The sequence below is a fragment of the Triticum urartu genome, chromosome 2A, assembly GCF_056163025.1.
Source record: "Triticum urartu cultivar PI428250 chromosome 2A, HENAU_Tu73, whole genome shotgun sequence".
NCBI lineage: Eukaryota > Viridiplantae > Streptophyta > Magnoliopsida > Poales > Poaceae > Triticum > Triticum urartu.
The window spans coordinates 292,299,063-292,314,652 of record NC_141874.1 but is presented as its reverse complement, the minus strand read 5'-3'; positions in this window follow the sequence as shown (position 1 = coordinate 292,314,652).

Sequence of the window (15,590 nt, the reverse complement as noted above, 5' to 3'; positions counted from 1 at the left end):
GGCATGCTCACCTAGATAGAGTGCGGGTCACTTCAGAGCCGTTGAGGGTGATGCGCTGGAGTTGGCTGGCTGCGCACGGATGCAGATCTTGAGTGGCAGCGGAGTGCTACGATGAGGTGGACGAGACCGTTGGTGAAGCCCCAACGGCCTCGGGGTGGGGGGCGGAGGTGCGACGATGTGCTCAGCGAAGTAGCCCCGGTGAGCTGGGAGACGGCGTCGGTGAAGCGCACCTGATGCGGTGGAAATCGGTGTCTGTGAGGCACGTCGGTTGCGGCGGCCGACGTTGTCGATGGACCACCCGGTGCGATTCACGAGGGCATAGATGAGGTAGCTCCGGTGCGGTGCTGAAGCGCGACCGTTGTCTTCATCGTCATCGTCCGGCACAGAGGTGGGGAACGGTGGGGAAAGAGATGAGACGAGGGGCGATTCGAGGGTTGGCGGCGAATTAGGGATTTGAGCAATCTGGGCGCGGAAGGGGACGGTGGAGAAGAGAGATTTTGCAGGGCTGGAATTGGGGCCGCCGGATATTTCAATCCGAAATGTGGAAGCGCGAACTTATATTGTTGTCGTCCTTTTTTTGGGGGGAGGGGGGTGGGTGGCTGGGTGCTACGCGTCCGTTTGAGACACGCGACCACCCCGACAGGACTATGCTTTGGTGCCTTAAGGCACCTGCCTTTGTGTCCATGACATGTGGGCCCAACAGGTGGCTGGACAACATGTCAGTGACCCAAAGGTAGTTTCCTTTAAGGCACTGAAGTAGCGTCCACCCCGACACGACCCTAGTCTGCCTGGTGCGCCTACATTTGAGAATGCAAACGAATCTTCTTTCATTTGCAAACGAATCTGTATGTATTACCATGCCCGTGTTTTCCTTGCAATAATTAGTCATTCGAAACGAGATACTCCATCCGTTCACTTTTGTAAGTCGTTTTAGACAACTTAAAATGAACTGTTTTGCACATTGTCTGAAATGTCTTCAAGGTCTTATAAAAGTGAACAGAGGGAGTACTATAAATTAATTAATGAGGAGTTATTTGAAAAAAATTGAAATGGTACCCACGCTAACGTGGATTAGAGTGTGTGTCACATAATTATTTATTTTAATTAGAGTGTGTGTCACGTAGTTAGTTATTTGAATCACAGTGTGTGTCACATAGCGATCTCCAATTCTAACGTGGATTTCTCATTTCACTTTATCCACGCTACTTTTTTAATACAAATTCATATGTATATGATGAACACCATGGTAGTGAGAAAACTTTTGGATGGATTCAAACATATGACCTACAAAATAGCACAACAAACTGAGTTACTGCCAACTTTTCGAAACTTAGTATGGCACGAATTCGAAATAATTACCCGTATGCCTAGTCCTCGGTTCAAATATTACAATATACACCGAATTGAAACATCGATATTAAGTCTCGTACTATGTACATTCAAATGTTGTTTTTAGCCCTCCCCCAGCACAAACGCTACATACTTCCTGTATCGGTCAATCTTCCTCTCCTAACCACCTTAGGAAGCTATCGGTTTCCAACACATGTTCATTCTTTCTCTCCATGTTTCAATCTCTAAGTCTCTCAACTACACAACCCCTTTTTCCACTCTGTTACCAAATGTATTTACCTCACCCACCCGCCATTGCACCCCATGCCGAGCTCTCTCTCTCTCCCTCCTCTCCCTCTCACCCTCTCGCGCTAAACACATGCAGTGCCTATCTAGCCCCCGAACCTCTCTTGTGCACGCACGCACGTTGTATATATAGGTCACTCCCTCGAGACTGTCTCACTCTTTCTTCTAGACGGCGGGCCACACTCGCTCAATCTTGCTCTCTTTATCTGAGTCTCGTTTAACCTCGTTTTCTTTCACACACAAATGATATATCTCCCTTTTCGGGCCTCGATCGACACACTCTATACTCTCTCGCACAGATTGTCTATCTAGGTCTGTCCATCCAAGCCGCCGCCACTCTTTCGACCCCATGGTGGGCCACGCTCACTCGATCTCTCTCTCTCTCTCTCTCTCTCTCCGTATGTCATGATTGATCTCGCTCTTTCTCAGACAAAAACGATATATCACCATGTTTAAGCCCAATTCGACCTATTCACATTGTATACTCTCTCACGCACATCGTCTATCTAGGTCACTGTCTCCAACCCGTTTCACCCTTTCGATCGCACGGCAACCCTATGTGATCGTTTGACCTTGCTTCCTCCCACACACAAAATATATCTACACGTCTGTGACTGGATCATCTCTCAAGCTATATCTTATAGCCCTCACCCTTGCCAAAAAGCTCAATCAGACAATATCTCTCCAGAGCATATATATTTGTTCAATGAATGCCGGAACACACTCACTTTGTCTCTCTATCTATATGTCTCTCGATTGACCTCGCTTTCTCACACCGTATCTTCCACGCGTTGAAGCTACTACCTCTCCATCCCTCACAAAGCCGGAGCTATTTACATTACGAGGGGCACTCCAACCTTGGATTAATTTGTGTAGGCATTTGTTCCGGTCGGTTTAGATTATATTTTCAAAGGATTCGGCCCACAACTACTCCAAACACCGTTGCAACCCAAGCAACTCCCCTAGTTGATTTCCCTCTTGCTCAGTCATCGCTCTCTCACATGTCCTTTCTCGCCTTCAACGTCGCACCATGGTATTATTGAAAAAACTATGTTGTTCTCTTTAATTATTATAAATAAGCTACAAAACTACACATCGATAGTTCACTTGGAATGGAACAAATTTCGACCCACAAATTAAAGTGCTACAAACTACACACCGAGGGGCCCACATGTCATGAAACAAATTTGGACCCATATACAAATTAAAAAATAAAGGACGAGGATCGAACATGCGACCGGGCCTTCAAGCCACACGTCAATAGGCAACATATGTAGAATAGCAATGTTTGTTGTACCCCCTTTGTTCACATAATGTTTTTATATTACCACAGCCTAATTAACGGATAACATGTAATATTGTTTTTAGTACTATTCGCCTTCACTTACTGGTGGGTTCCATGCATGCTCTCTCTCTCTCCTCCCCTTCTGCATTTAGACGCACGAGCAAACAGGAAGAACTCGCGGGCGATGTTGCCGTTGACCATATCTGGACGCATTCACAAGTCACGGCACCAGTTTCAAGTACTAGCAGCACTAGTCAGTGTGTATGTGTAATGCACGTTAATTTGGAAGTATATTCAGTGCATGAGGATATTAACTACTAGGATATTATTTGCATGTTGTCCTGTGATTAGCACTATTTTTGGCATTAAATTAACTGCACGCTAAACGTGTTGAGCACTCGACATTGAAGCAGTGTAGGTCGTTGGATGACAAGGAATACATGTGGCTTGATGACATTTTATATTTAATTTGATACGGCTCTAGCAGAACATTCAATCGATCAAAGCATACATTTCGTTCAGTCTGACTCTGACTTTAAATTATACGACGATCAATATAAAATAAACGGAAATGATAAACGTTCGGATTTTAAGAATGGCAATCCGAACGTTTTTCATGGACAATTTAGATTACGCGGCGGCGGCGGGGGCGCCTCGCGGTGGGAAGCGGCTCCTCTGCCGTGCTCTGTGTGTCGTCGGGCCACTGACTGACGGTGACGATGGCATCTTGCGCTGTTGTTGGCGTACTCCTGGACGTTGGCCTAGCTTCAAGGAAGGCCAAAATGTTCTGGACTTTGGAGCGAGTCAACTAGCGGGAGGAGGCAACTGGCGTTGGTGCAAGGAAGCGGTCGACGACAGCCATCCATGACGCTGAGGGGGGCACTGGCACCCGCGCGGGGACAGGCGCTGTAAACGGCGCGGCGGAGACATTCGTGTGCACGGGCACCAGCACGGGTGCGCACGTTAGTGCACGCGCAGGCGCATGCGCTGGCAGATGTACGGGCACCGGCATGGGCGTGCGCGTCAGTGCACGCGCAGGCGCATGCGCTGGCAGGTGCACGGGGATGGGCGCTGGCGCAGTCGGGGCGACAGGAGACGGAACAGGAGCGGGGACAGGCGCGGCGTCTTCCCACAAGGCCAGTTCAAGCTCGTCCCAAAGCGCCTTATATTCTTGAGACTCCTGCTGGGTGTCTTCCTCAGGAAACTGGAACACTAAGGGCAGACCATCGTGATGCGGCATGGCATATGTTTAGGTCAGGCTAGTTGGAGGTAGACGACAGGAGAGTCGGAGAGGAAGAGAGAGGATTGTAGCGATACCGGGTAGTGCGGGGTTGATTTTAAACTGCGGCGCCGGTGACATTAAAAGTGGGAGTAGTTGGGACGACGGTGGGCGGCGGAGCCTGGTCAAAGGGCTCGCTTCCCGGTGAGCCTGCACAGCGGTCTGCTCGCACGCCTCTCTGACAGCCGGCGCAGCGGTCTGTTCGCATGCCTCCCATCGACTCACACGCTTGCTTGGACGACACCTGCCGATGAGAAGCGGGGACTCGTGGCGGCACGTAAACGCCCACGGTTTCAATAGTGAAAGCGTTCGCCTTAACGTGACAGGTCTTTGTTCCAAAATACCTTGGCTCTTCATTGGTGCAAATTGTCATAAGAAGCTTGTCTCAAATTGAAGAAAAAACTTACGAAGTAATATTTGTGCCATATCACGTGACCATGCTTAGTTTCAATAATTTATGCTCACTTTTGGATTTTCTGAAATTTAAGATCCAGGATTCGAAACAATATCATAACCTGCATCATGCAATAAATTTTCAAGTCGTACATCTGTCCTTTTGTATTTCTTAAGAAAGGATTTGGTCAAACATTTTGCTTAGTTAGACTTCAGACAAGTTATATATGCAAAGTAAAAGGATAATCCCTCCGTACCAGTGCATTGTCTGATATATTAACTCAAGTACTAGGCACGAACAAACGGGGTCAATTCTGTGTTCATCCTGGTGTAGTAGTAGTAGTACTAGGCAATGCAGTTGACGGGTGACCTTGACGAGCGGCGACCGAGGGAATTGAACCGTGCTCGGCACGGTAGGTAACGTTGTCTAGTTACTAAAGCATCCCTCCGTTGTTCATCGGTAGTCATTATGGACCGGGGACATGAGGGTAATTTCCTAGGGCTAGAATTCTGGCCGCCAGATATTTCGACTTGAAACACTGAGGCTCGACTGGTTGGGGTTGCCTAATGTGCATACCATGCACGCCACCGAAGGACACGAGCCCATTTTTTTGAGGATCAACACGAGCCAAGGTCTGGCTGGTACGCCATTGGGTCCTACCATTCGAGAATAGGAAAGGAACCTTTTAAATTGCCGAACGAATCTATGTGTATTACAATAACCGTATTTTCCTTGCAAATACTAATCTCAACGTGGTAATTTATTTATGACGAGTTGTTGAATTAGAGTGAGTTTGTGATATAGTGATCTCAATGTGGATTTCACATTTCATGGTACCCCTAGTAAGTTTTCCAATGCAAATTCAAATTTAAAAGATGAACAATATGGAGGTGAGAAAACTTTGTATGTATCAAGCATATGACCACACACACACACACAGACACACATGCACGAACACAACAACAATCCAATAAGTATAGTGCATCTATTTTTAAAAACCATGCATGTATGACACGAATTCAAAAATACTCCTTCTATTCCTAAATATTAGTCTTTTAGAGAGTTCAACAAGTGACTACATACGGAGCAAAATGAGTGAATCTAGACTCTAAAATATGTCTATATACATCCGTATGTGCCAGTCCATTTGAAGACTCTAAAAAGACTAATATTTAGGAATGAAGGGAATAAAATGTAAGGCATCCATGGTCCTCAGTTCAATATTTAAAATGAACATGAAACTGAAACATGTATATTAAGTCTAGTTCTACAGTACATGCAAATGTTGTGTTTAGGCGGAGCTATGATTGTGGGGGGTCAACCCCTCGACCTTAGATAAAATTGTGGAGCTCTGTTTAGGGTTGTTTAGATTATATTTGTCCCCACCCTCCCAACCACTGATTGGTTGTGCACCCCCCAGCCCTCCTCCCTGGAGAATATCATGTGCCACCATACCTTAGATGCTACTCCCTCCGATCCAAATTACTCGTCGAAGAAATGGATGTATCTAGAAATAAAATACATCTAGATACATCCATACCCGCGACAAGTAATTCCGAACAGAGGGAGTATATGTCGATACGAGTTGCTTGGAGCTTGTAGATCTGAGATATAGCAGCTCACATGATGTGTCTCAATATTTTTGCAGGAAAACCTTGATGACTTTGAGAATTGCACACAATTTGTACAAAAACTACTTAGATGCCCTTTGATCCCATATCCAACGACCTCGAAACTCGTATCACCGTAGCATCTAAGATGAAGGAGGACATCATATTCTTCTGTATGTAAGAATATCATGTGCTACCACACCTTAGATGCTATGGTGATACAAGCTCTTCGGAGGCGTTGGATTTGTGACCCAACACCTCCTCGGTGGTTCCAATGGTTTTTTGCAGAAAAGCCCCAAAAGAGTTCGGCCACTGCTTACAAGCACAAAGACTGCTCAGATGCCATTGGATCTCAGATCAAATGACCTCCAAGCTCGTATCACCGTAGCATCCAAGCTGCGATAGCACCTTATGTATTCTCGCACGGGAGAGTATGAGGTGCTCCCGCACCGTAGATTCTATGGTGACATGAGTTCACTGAGATCTAATGACCCATAGTAGGAGGTTTGAATGTTTTTGCAATATACGACTGATAGAGTTTGGGAAATGCGCAGAAAGTACAAGTACTATGCATGTGCCATATGATCACCGATCATACGACCTAGATGCTCATATCATCGTAGTGGGTAATTAAGCTACGGGGGCCACCTAATATGAGCACCGGGGAGCCGTTGGATCGAAGATGCAGCGGCACACACAAGGCCTAAATGTTTTATTTGCAAAAAAACCTTTCGAGAGTTTGGAAATTGCGCATAATTACAAAGACTACTACCAAGCCATGGGATCTCACTTCCAACGGTGTAAAAACTCGTATCACTGTAGTATCTAAGCTACAGGGTGGATGTGATATTCTATGCCACTGTCATTTTTGTTCGTAAACTTGCAAAATACGTGTAACTCGTGTCGTTACTTGTCTAACCGCGCAAAGTGTTTGTTCAAAAAAACCATCCTACACTGAAATATCGGAACAACACATGGGGGTCCCACTTGTCATTAATCAAATTTGAACCTAAAACTAACAAATCTGAAAGACGAGATTCGAACTAGCAACCTGGACTATAAAGCGTAAGTCGATAGCCTGAAAAAATGAACGGTTGTTGGCTTTGTCCCATAACTTGATTTTATATAGTACTTGCGTTGAGTAGAGTAGAGGGAGTGCCTCGTCAACTCATGCATGACCGTTGTCTCACTTACTGGTGGGTCCCAGGTCTGCGATCTCAATCTCTCTTCTCTCCATCGTCTAACCTTTGCACGGGCACACATGAAGAGCGGCACTAGCTTGCCGTGGTGTTATTACAACTAAAAAAAGCTTGGAAAATAGAAGAATCGCCTAGAACAAGAGACGTTGTGGCTGGTCGAGACGGAGCTAACCACATCTATCCTCCGTGCCACATTTGCATGATGAAGCTGTGTGGCTAGTGGGGTGTTTTCAACCGATTGGCTGCGTCCCGAGGTCGAACCATAGGTACTACGTCTGATATAGTATATTTTTACACGCACATTTTTCAACTGTGCCGAGACGTGGCACACCCTAACGCGCGGTTTCGGGGTCCTCCCGGGTGGTGCACGCATATATTCTTCCTGACGTGGGATGCCCTACCGCGCATTTTTTGGGTCCTCCTCGGTCGTAGCGCCGAAGCAAGTAAATGAGTCATCAAATCACGAAAGGCCACCTTTCCCGCCGAGTACATCAGTGAAGCACGGTGGCTAGCTAGTTGGGCTAGTTCGGCCGATTAGCTAGGCCGCCGCCACATTTGTTTTTTCACCCCTTTTTTTATCTACTTGCCGGCAGGTAAATTTAAATATCCACCGCGGCGTTGCTCTGGTGTTTGGGTGCGGCAGCATTTTTAACTTTTTGATTGACGGGAGCAGCCGCGGCAGGATTTTTAATTTTTTGATTGACGGGAGCAGGCGCGGCAGCAATTTGTCATGATGACTCTGCCTGTAAAAACACACTGCTCCTTGATGTGAGAAGTCGTCGACTCGTGTTTTACCGTGGTGAAAACCAAAAGATTCCCCGCTCCCTCCGCATTCCCGTATATTGCATTGCCTTTCAGCCGTTTTGCCCCTTTGCTTCCTCTCCCCATTGCTTCTACCTGGTGCCATGGCGGCGCAGTAGATCACGGAGTCCGAGGTGAGGCTCCTAACACAGGAGCTCCATGCCAAGGATGTGGAGCTCAGGACCAAGGACGTGGAGCTCCGTGAGCTCAAGGAGGAGAGGAGTGCCATGCTCCTCCGTTATGTGCGGGAGTTCATGGAGCTTCAAAAGCGGCAGGCGTCCACCACAAAGATGCTTGAGGCATCGGTGGCGTTGCTGCAGAAAGCGGGAGATACTATAGGCCGTCAGGGGAGCCGGCTGGAGCATGAGCGGGCCTATCGTGACGAGGTCCAGGATCGCCTCAGCCACATGGTGAACCAAGTTTCCACGCACGTGTTGCGGCTGCATGATGCCTACCGTCGTGCCAGCGCGACGATGCCGGTCGTCGGGCTAAACCCGTTCGACCACCCGGTCAACTTCAACGAGCCGTGGCTTCCTGACCTGGTCTCCTTATTCACTTATATCTCCGAGGAGCTGAGCCGTCTCCGCGCGATGGTGGGGGCTGAGCTGGACAACGAGGGGGTTGCGGGCTGCCGTCGCCGTTGCTGGGCGAATTCTTTCAGGGCTCCGTCACCGGAATCCATTCGTGCCATTGCACGCCGTCTTTGACGAGTTGGCTCCCGTCGACCAAGAGCGGGCTCTGCGGGCGCTTCCACCCTGCATCACCAATTTCGTGTGCCTCGAGAAGCAGAGGGACTTCGGTGGTGTTTAGGCGCCCTCTGCATGGGCATGTGCATGTCTCGGTGCAACATGACCGTTGGATCAAACTCAGACGATGTAGATCAGTCACTTTAGCACAAAGCGTGTGGGTGTGTTTGGTTGCATTCTCATCTCAATATAGTTGTTTCCTCTTCGTGTATTTTTGTCAACCTACTAGTGTGGACTCATGCACCCTTCATGCATTCCGCCAAACACCCAAAAGTGGGTCGAGAAGGGAAATTTTGCTCCCATCTCGTGCCCCCTTCATACACCCTGCCTAACACTATTCTTGCTTCATATGGTTCATGTTTCATGGAGTACTGTAGCACCGTACTCTCCGTGCGATGTGGACCTAGTTCTGTTAACATTGATCTCACCGTTCATTCTCGACCGGACAGTCGAAAAAGTGGTACTATCTTACATATAGGAGTAGTTGACATGCGCACAACATCATTTGTTATCGTCATATCTTACTACACTAGCTATAAGATTGTGTAGTACTGACGTATGAACCACTGCACATGCCTAGTAGTAGGAGCACTATGTATGTTCAAGTGGTTGCCGTGTTTCGCACTCCTCCGTCGTAAGAGTGGAAACACTTGTTGTAATCATTTTCTTCTTCAGAAAAACAGTGGACACGCTCTACCGTGCAGATCCTCCTCCAGACATGCACTAAATTACTCACTTTCGCCGACGTGTGGGACAGCCAGCACCTGGGTCCACCAGCCATGCACTAAATTACTACGTAGTAGAGTGACAGTAGACTACCCCGATCGAACCGCCGCAGTAATGCCCAATGAGCCGTCAAATCACAAAAACCCCTCCTTTCCAGCAGTAAGTTGGACGGACGAAGCAGCCATCATTTCACTCTTCTCTCTCAGCTTCCTCTCTTGAAGAAAACCCCCACTCGCTTCGCTTCTCCCTCATCTCGTTCCGCCTTTCAGTCTTCTCTCTCAGCTTCCTCTCTTGGATGGATGCCGGAGCACTGGCCGATGTGATGTCTATGGCTCTGGCCGAAACCGTCGAGGCTCATGGTACGAAGAAGCGCAAGAACCCCGCCGAGACTACCGCAGACAAGCTCAAAGCCATCGCCCTCTCCAATCTCCCCTCTCCGGGATCCCTCATTAAGCAAGTCCAGTAATGTCTCTTGTTGATGATCTTTTTCTCGATCTTGATCGTATTTTTTTCATCTAACACGCAGTACTAGTACTGGTAGTACAACTTTCTGGGTGATCTTGCATGTGATTTTAGTGTGCCAAATGACGGTTCTAAATTCCTCTTTTGACCAAAACATGCGAGAGGTTGACATTGATTTCTTATAGATTACTTTCAACTACTCCCTCTGTCCCAAATTTCTTGTCTTAGATTTTTCTAGATAAGATACAAATGTATCTAATACTAAAATGTGACTTGATACATCCGTATCTAGACAAATCTAAGACAAGAATTTTTGGATGGAGGGAGTACTTTATGAACATCAATGCTACCTTTTAAGAGGGTATATTTTCCTGAGTAACTTGTGTTATGGATATTGCATGTAATCCCTCTTCTCTCATGCCTTTGAAGACATGTTCTAGTTTCTTTTTTTCACTCATTTCTATGTAGTCATATATGGAGTATAATATCGAAAATCATCTTATATTTCTGAACGGAGGTAGTAAAAAAATATTGTTTTTGTTTGAATTAGAACCAGGTCCATGATGGAGATGAAGTTCTCAAAGTCATGCCGTGTGAACTGGAACACCTCATGACGAGTTCTACTGCTGAACTATCCAGCTGCTGTGTCCTTGTCGCCACGTGTCCTGAACTAGTGTTTTCCTATAGAATTGTTGCCAGGCGTGTTCTCGAGGCTGTACTTGACCACAACAATTTCCTGGTTATGCCTTTGATTACGAATGGTGTGGTTCTTGTAAAGTTTCCCAACAAATCTGATGCGGCCTGTCTTCATCATCATGTTTATGAGTGGAAAGACCACTCTGTTAGGTTCTCCAAGGTTGACAAGATGGTGATGGTGCATGTAGACATCTCACACGAAGTCCATGGCCTAGTCAGTTATGCGGGGTTCACCCTGTAGGTCGGTGGCAAGAAATAGTTTGCAGAGTTTAGTTAGTGCAGCTTTGCTTGTCTGTAGTAAGTACTATTGTTTAGTAGTTGATTTGTGTTTGTGAACCCTTTATTGTTTATTAGTACTACCGCTTTTGGTGTGTGGTCAGTCCTGAGAACGGTCTATGTTAATGTCTGTCCACTCAATTCAGTCTGTATATTTTGAAGTATCTAGATCATATTTTTTGTGAGGACAGTTTATCAATTATGGTTACACTCCAATATCTGTATGCATTGCAGGGTTTATCGCACCCACCAGGATTTCCAGCCCATGGATGTTCGGTCCATACGATTTGTCACGACCTTTGGACTGTCCTGCTTGTGGGAGTAGGCAGGGCCCCTGCATGCCACACGTAGTTGGACGATCAATCTTCTGTTTAGTACTTCAACATAGTGATTTCCTGGTAAGGTTTCACTCGTGTCACATCAAGTAAATCTTATTGATTTGCTGTCTAAATCTTATTGATTTAATGTCATGTTTTTTTCTTTTCCTGCAATTTTACGATGCAGGTTTCGCCATGTGACATTCATCACAGAATAAACCGTTTGCTTTGCTCTATGATGGCTATTTTTGCAGGTTTCACTTCTTATGTCGTGTCAGTCACGAAGGCACTGTCCATCACTTATATTACTGGAAAATTGGATCAGTCTGTTGTCTGAGTACAAGCTGAATCCCTATGATGAACTGCAGTTTGGTTTAACAAAAATGCCACAATTAGTCCTTCTCGCGTTTAAAATAAATGAAGAAAAAAATTGGGTCACGGTCACGGATCCTAGTCAAGTTAGAAAGCTGATCGTAGCAGACCAGACACGATCGCCGTTGTCTCACACAGATCGAGCATCGGCAGTTGCTCTAGCACTGACAGCAGCAGCAACTCAGTCTGATCCAGCTGAGGATTGGGCACCGATCGCGTCAGCGGATCAGTCTGATCTACCGGAGGATCGGGCATCGCCACCGACACCTGCTCCGACACCAGCACCAGCTCTACAAGGAGCACCATCTCCGGTTGCAGCAGCGGCTTCGGCACCTGCACCAACACTTGCACTTGCATCTGCTCCGGCCCGTGAAGTTGCACTGGCAACATACTGGGCTGCAGTTCGCACTTCATATACCAAAGTCCTTACAAAAACTGACATGTCCACCTTCTTGGTAAGCATTGGCCGCCCAAGTGCTTCGTTCTTTTTTTACATGTTGTTTCACATGATTCACTGTGTTCATATAACTGTTTGGGTATGTCTTCTTGTTTGCAAATAGAGAATTCCTACAGCAACGAGGGAGTCGTTCAATAATCTGGGTGACCGCGGCCAAGTTTCACTTACCATGCGCAGCCTTGGTGTGAATGAACCTGCTCAATATACCGTAAGTACAAAGGATGGTCGCATGATGATTGTTGCTAAAGGATGGTAAAGGTTCAAATCTAAATCATATCTTGTGGTAGGGTTTGATGTCAAAATCGAACTTTCTCGGCAAGGAGAGCTGGTCCAAATCAACTTTGAAATTCTTCAGTAGCAGCACGCAACTGCCGAACTGATCTATCCTCCGAGAGATTTTGATGTAATAATCTGGCATGGTGAAACAAGTATCCCCTAAGTGTATAAGTAGTACGACAATATTATTTATCACATGGTATATCATTGATAGAATTGCATCTCCGATTGCTGTTTAGGAACTGTCGTTCGATTTCATTTCAACAGCTGCCATTCTTTATTGAATCTTGTGTATTCGGCTTGCGACAGCATCTAAAACCAGCGCCCTACCGATCGCTTGCAATATGAAAAGCACTGAGGTAGAACACATGGGTCCCCAAAGATGCAGGGTCGGCCTGCGACCCAAAGTCCAGAACCGCGAGCCTATCTGAGTATTATATTCTTAGCTGAACCCCCATAAAAAAGCTGAACGCCCATAATGCCCGTGCGTTGCAGAGGGAGTATATTTCTTGGCAAGGAGAGCCTGTGATATAAAAGATTTGTATATTTCTTTACAGAGGGAGTATCTCTCTGTCAAAAAATATATTTGTGTAACTAGTTACTGCTGTCTTTCTACTTCCTTTCACTGATATGTGGGGCAACCGCCAACGGGGTCCACGTGCCATATGCACAAATTAGAGTGCACAACTTCACGGTAGACACACCCCGGTCGTAGTGCCGCAGTAATGCCCAATGAGCCGTCAAATCACAATCCCCCTTTCCAGCTTTAGCAGTAAGCTAGACGAACGAAGTGGCAATATTTCACTAGGCCTGAATCCCTTTCTCCCTCGTCTGCTTATTCAGAGAAAACCCCCTCTCGGCGATTGCATAGGGTTTTCTCATGGAGAACCATGTACGAATTCTTCATCCATTCCCGATAAATCCAAGTCCCTTGGTCGTAGGTAATGCTAGGATGGCAGCCGCTGCCGTTGATGCATTTTTCTTCCTACTGAATCTAGTTTGTTTCATTTGAAGTGCCCAAAGTGCGAGTACCCTACATGTTTCTGCGCCCTCGGCGAGACGCCACACTTGTTCCTTGTCATCCTCACACAGCATTTTGAAACGCGCACAGTATGTTCCTAGAATCCTCTTTTCTATCCGGGAGGGTGGGGTTTTTTTGAACATGTTGTGTTCTCATATTATTTTTCCTGCAGTGTATTATTTGCTCAAGATGCTCATCCTTGCCATAAGTGAATACACTAGTTTAATGGGCACAGTGAAGATCGCTACTTTTTTATGGCCGAACTTGGATAAACTTTCTCAAGTGTTACGGACTGAAAGTTGGTGCACGAATGTTGATGGAAATAGCAGAACCTGGTCTCATCTTCACTGCGATCTTCCACCCCGACGTGATTCCAATTGTTCATCCATGTTAGTTTTGTATCTGTTTCTTGCTTGTTGCCTCCATTACTTCTTAATCCACCTATTCTGTCTAACTAATCACAATTTAACTTTAGAATTAGCAACGAATCTCTCACGAAGATGCTACTTCTAACTAATATTTCCTTATAATTGGTGGCACGTGTAGGTTTTTCAGAGATAAGCAGTCTGCTCGTTTGTTACTCTGTAATGACTCGGCTGTTACTAATGGCACTGAAGTTGGCTGGATCGACATCCACAAGTTCCTACACTTTATTGATCGTCTTGAGGTCCTTGTGGGGCGTTTGAATGGTGGAAGGCCACGTGGGATATGTGTGCCACTACTGCACTCGTTGAACAGGTCCAACTGTGTCGAGAAACTTATGGTACGAGCTGTTTTCTGTTATATATGTTGTTCATAAACTATTACTTATACACAGTTTTACAGCTGTGATCTTCTTGAAACAGGAACTGCCGAGTTCTATTGTTCCTATACAGATGTCTGACCATGGTCGGGTCAGACTTGCGCTTGGTCACAACATGATGTTTAGGTCGACCTACTCAATTCCCCTTGGAGGTGAAAAGATACTTATTCATGGGTGGTCTCAAATAATGAATGCCCGTCCATCTTGGAGAATAGGACAGAAGATTATGTTCATGATTTTCCATGGATCTAAAGCGAATATCCTGTTTATTGACCATGTTGCGAGATGAAGCCGCTTACAGAAGGTTGTGGATGCGCGGGGTGGCACCTGGGCCTTGTCCTAGGGCTTGGCGGCCTCACCCTTGGTTATCTGTAGGCAAAGTAGCACTGTTCGAGGCGTGCTTTGTACGGCTGAACCTGTATAAGTACTCATACTGCTTTCAGCTTTGGTTGTTAAGTGACCCTGCTGGTTTCAGTTATGGTTGTTAACTACTCCTGCTACTTTTACAGTCTATCGTGTTTGTTCTGTCTTGTCTTCCTCCAGCCGCCAAAACCAAACCAGCGCCAGCGGGGCCGCCTGCTTCCGCCTCCCGCGGCTGGCTACGCCTCAGCGCACGCATCGCTGCCCCACCGTCTCCTAAATTGTTAACACCGACCTCCTCCGCGCGCTTTGGTGCGCTCGCCGCGGCACCGCCCTCTTGCGTTGTCAACATGGTCAACAAATAACAGGAATCGACAGAAGTACGTGGAGAGGATGACAGTAGGGGCCCACCACGTCAGCGTATGGAAAAATAAAATGCTTCGTCCTAGTGTTTTCCTAACATCTGGGACCCACGACATTGTGAGCGTATATAGTCAATAGAGAAGAGAACATCACAAGATCGGCTGACAGCTGGGACGTAGCTACTCGAGTTGTATTTTTTTGTTTGGTATTGTTGAGACGGAGTAGGGTTTGAACTGGGCTGTGGCCCGTCTAGCCCAGGCTTATATTTTATGTTCACCATGTGACCAGCCCAGCTATTTTTTCTTTCTGAAAATGAGCCTTGTTTATTTTTTCTGAAGAATACCCAATCCAGGCCTACTTATTTTTGTATGCCCTGATGGGCTACAACTCTTTCAAGACGCCTGCAAAACTTGAAACTAATATGAAATGGGTTGTAAATATAAAAACAGATGACAAATTCGCAATTACTTCATAATTTCTGAATTTTTTCACACTTTCAGATTCCTATTTCAC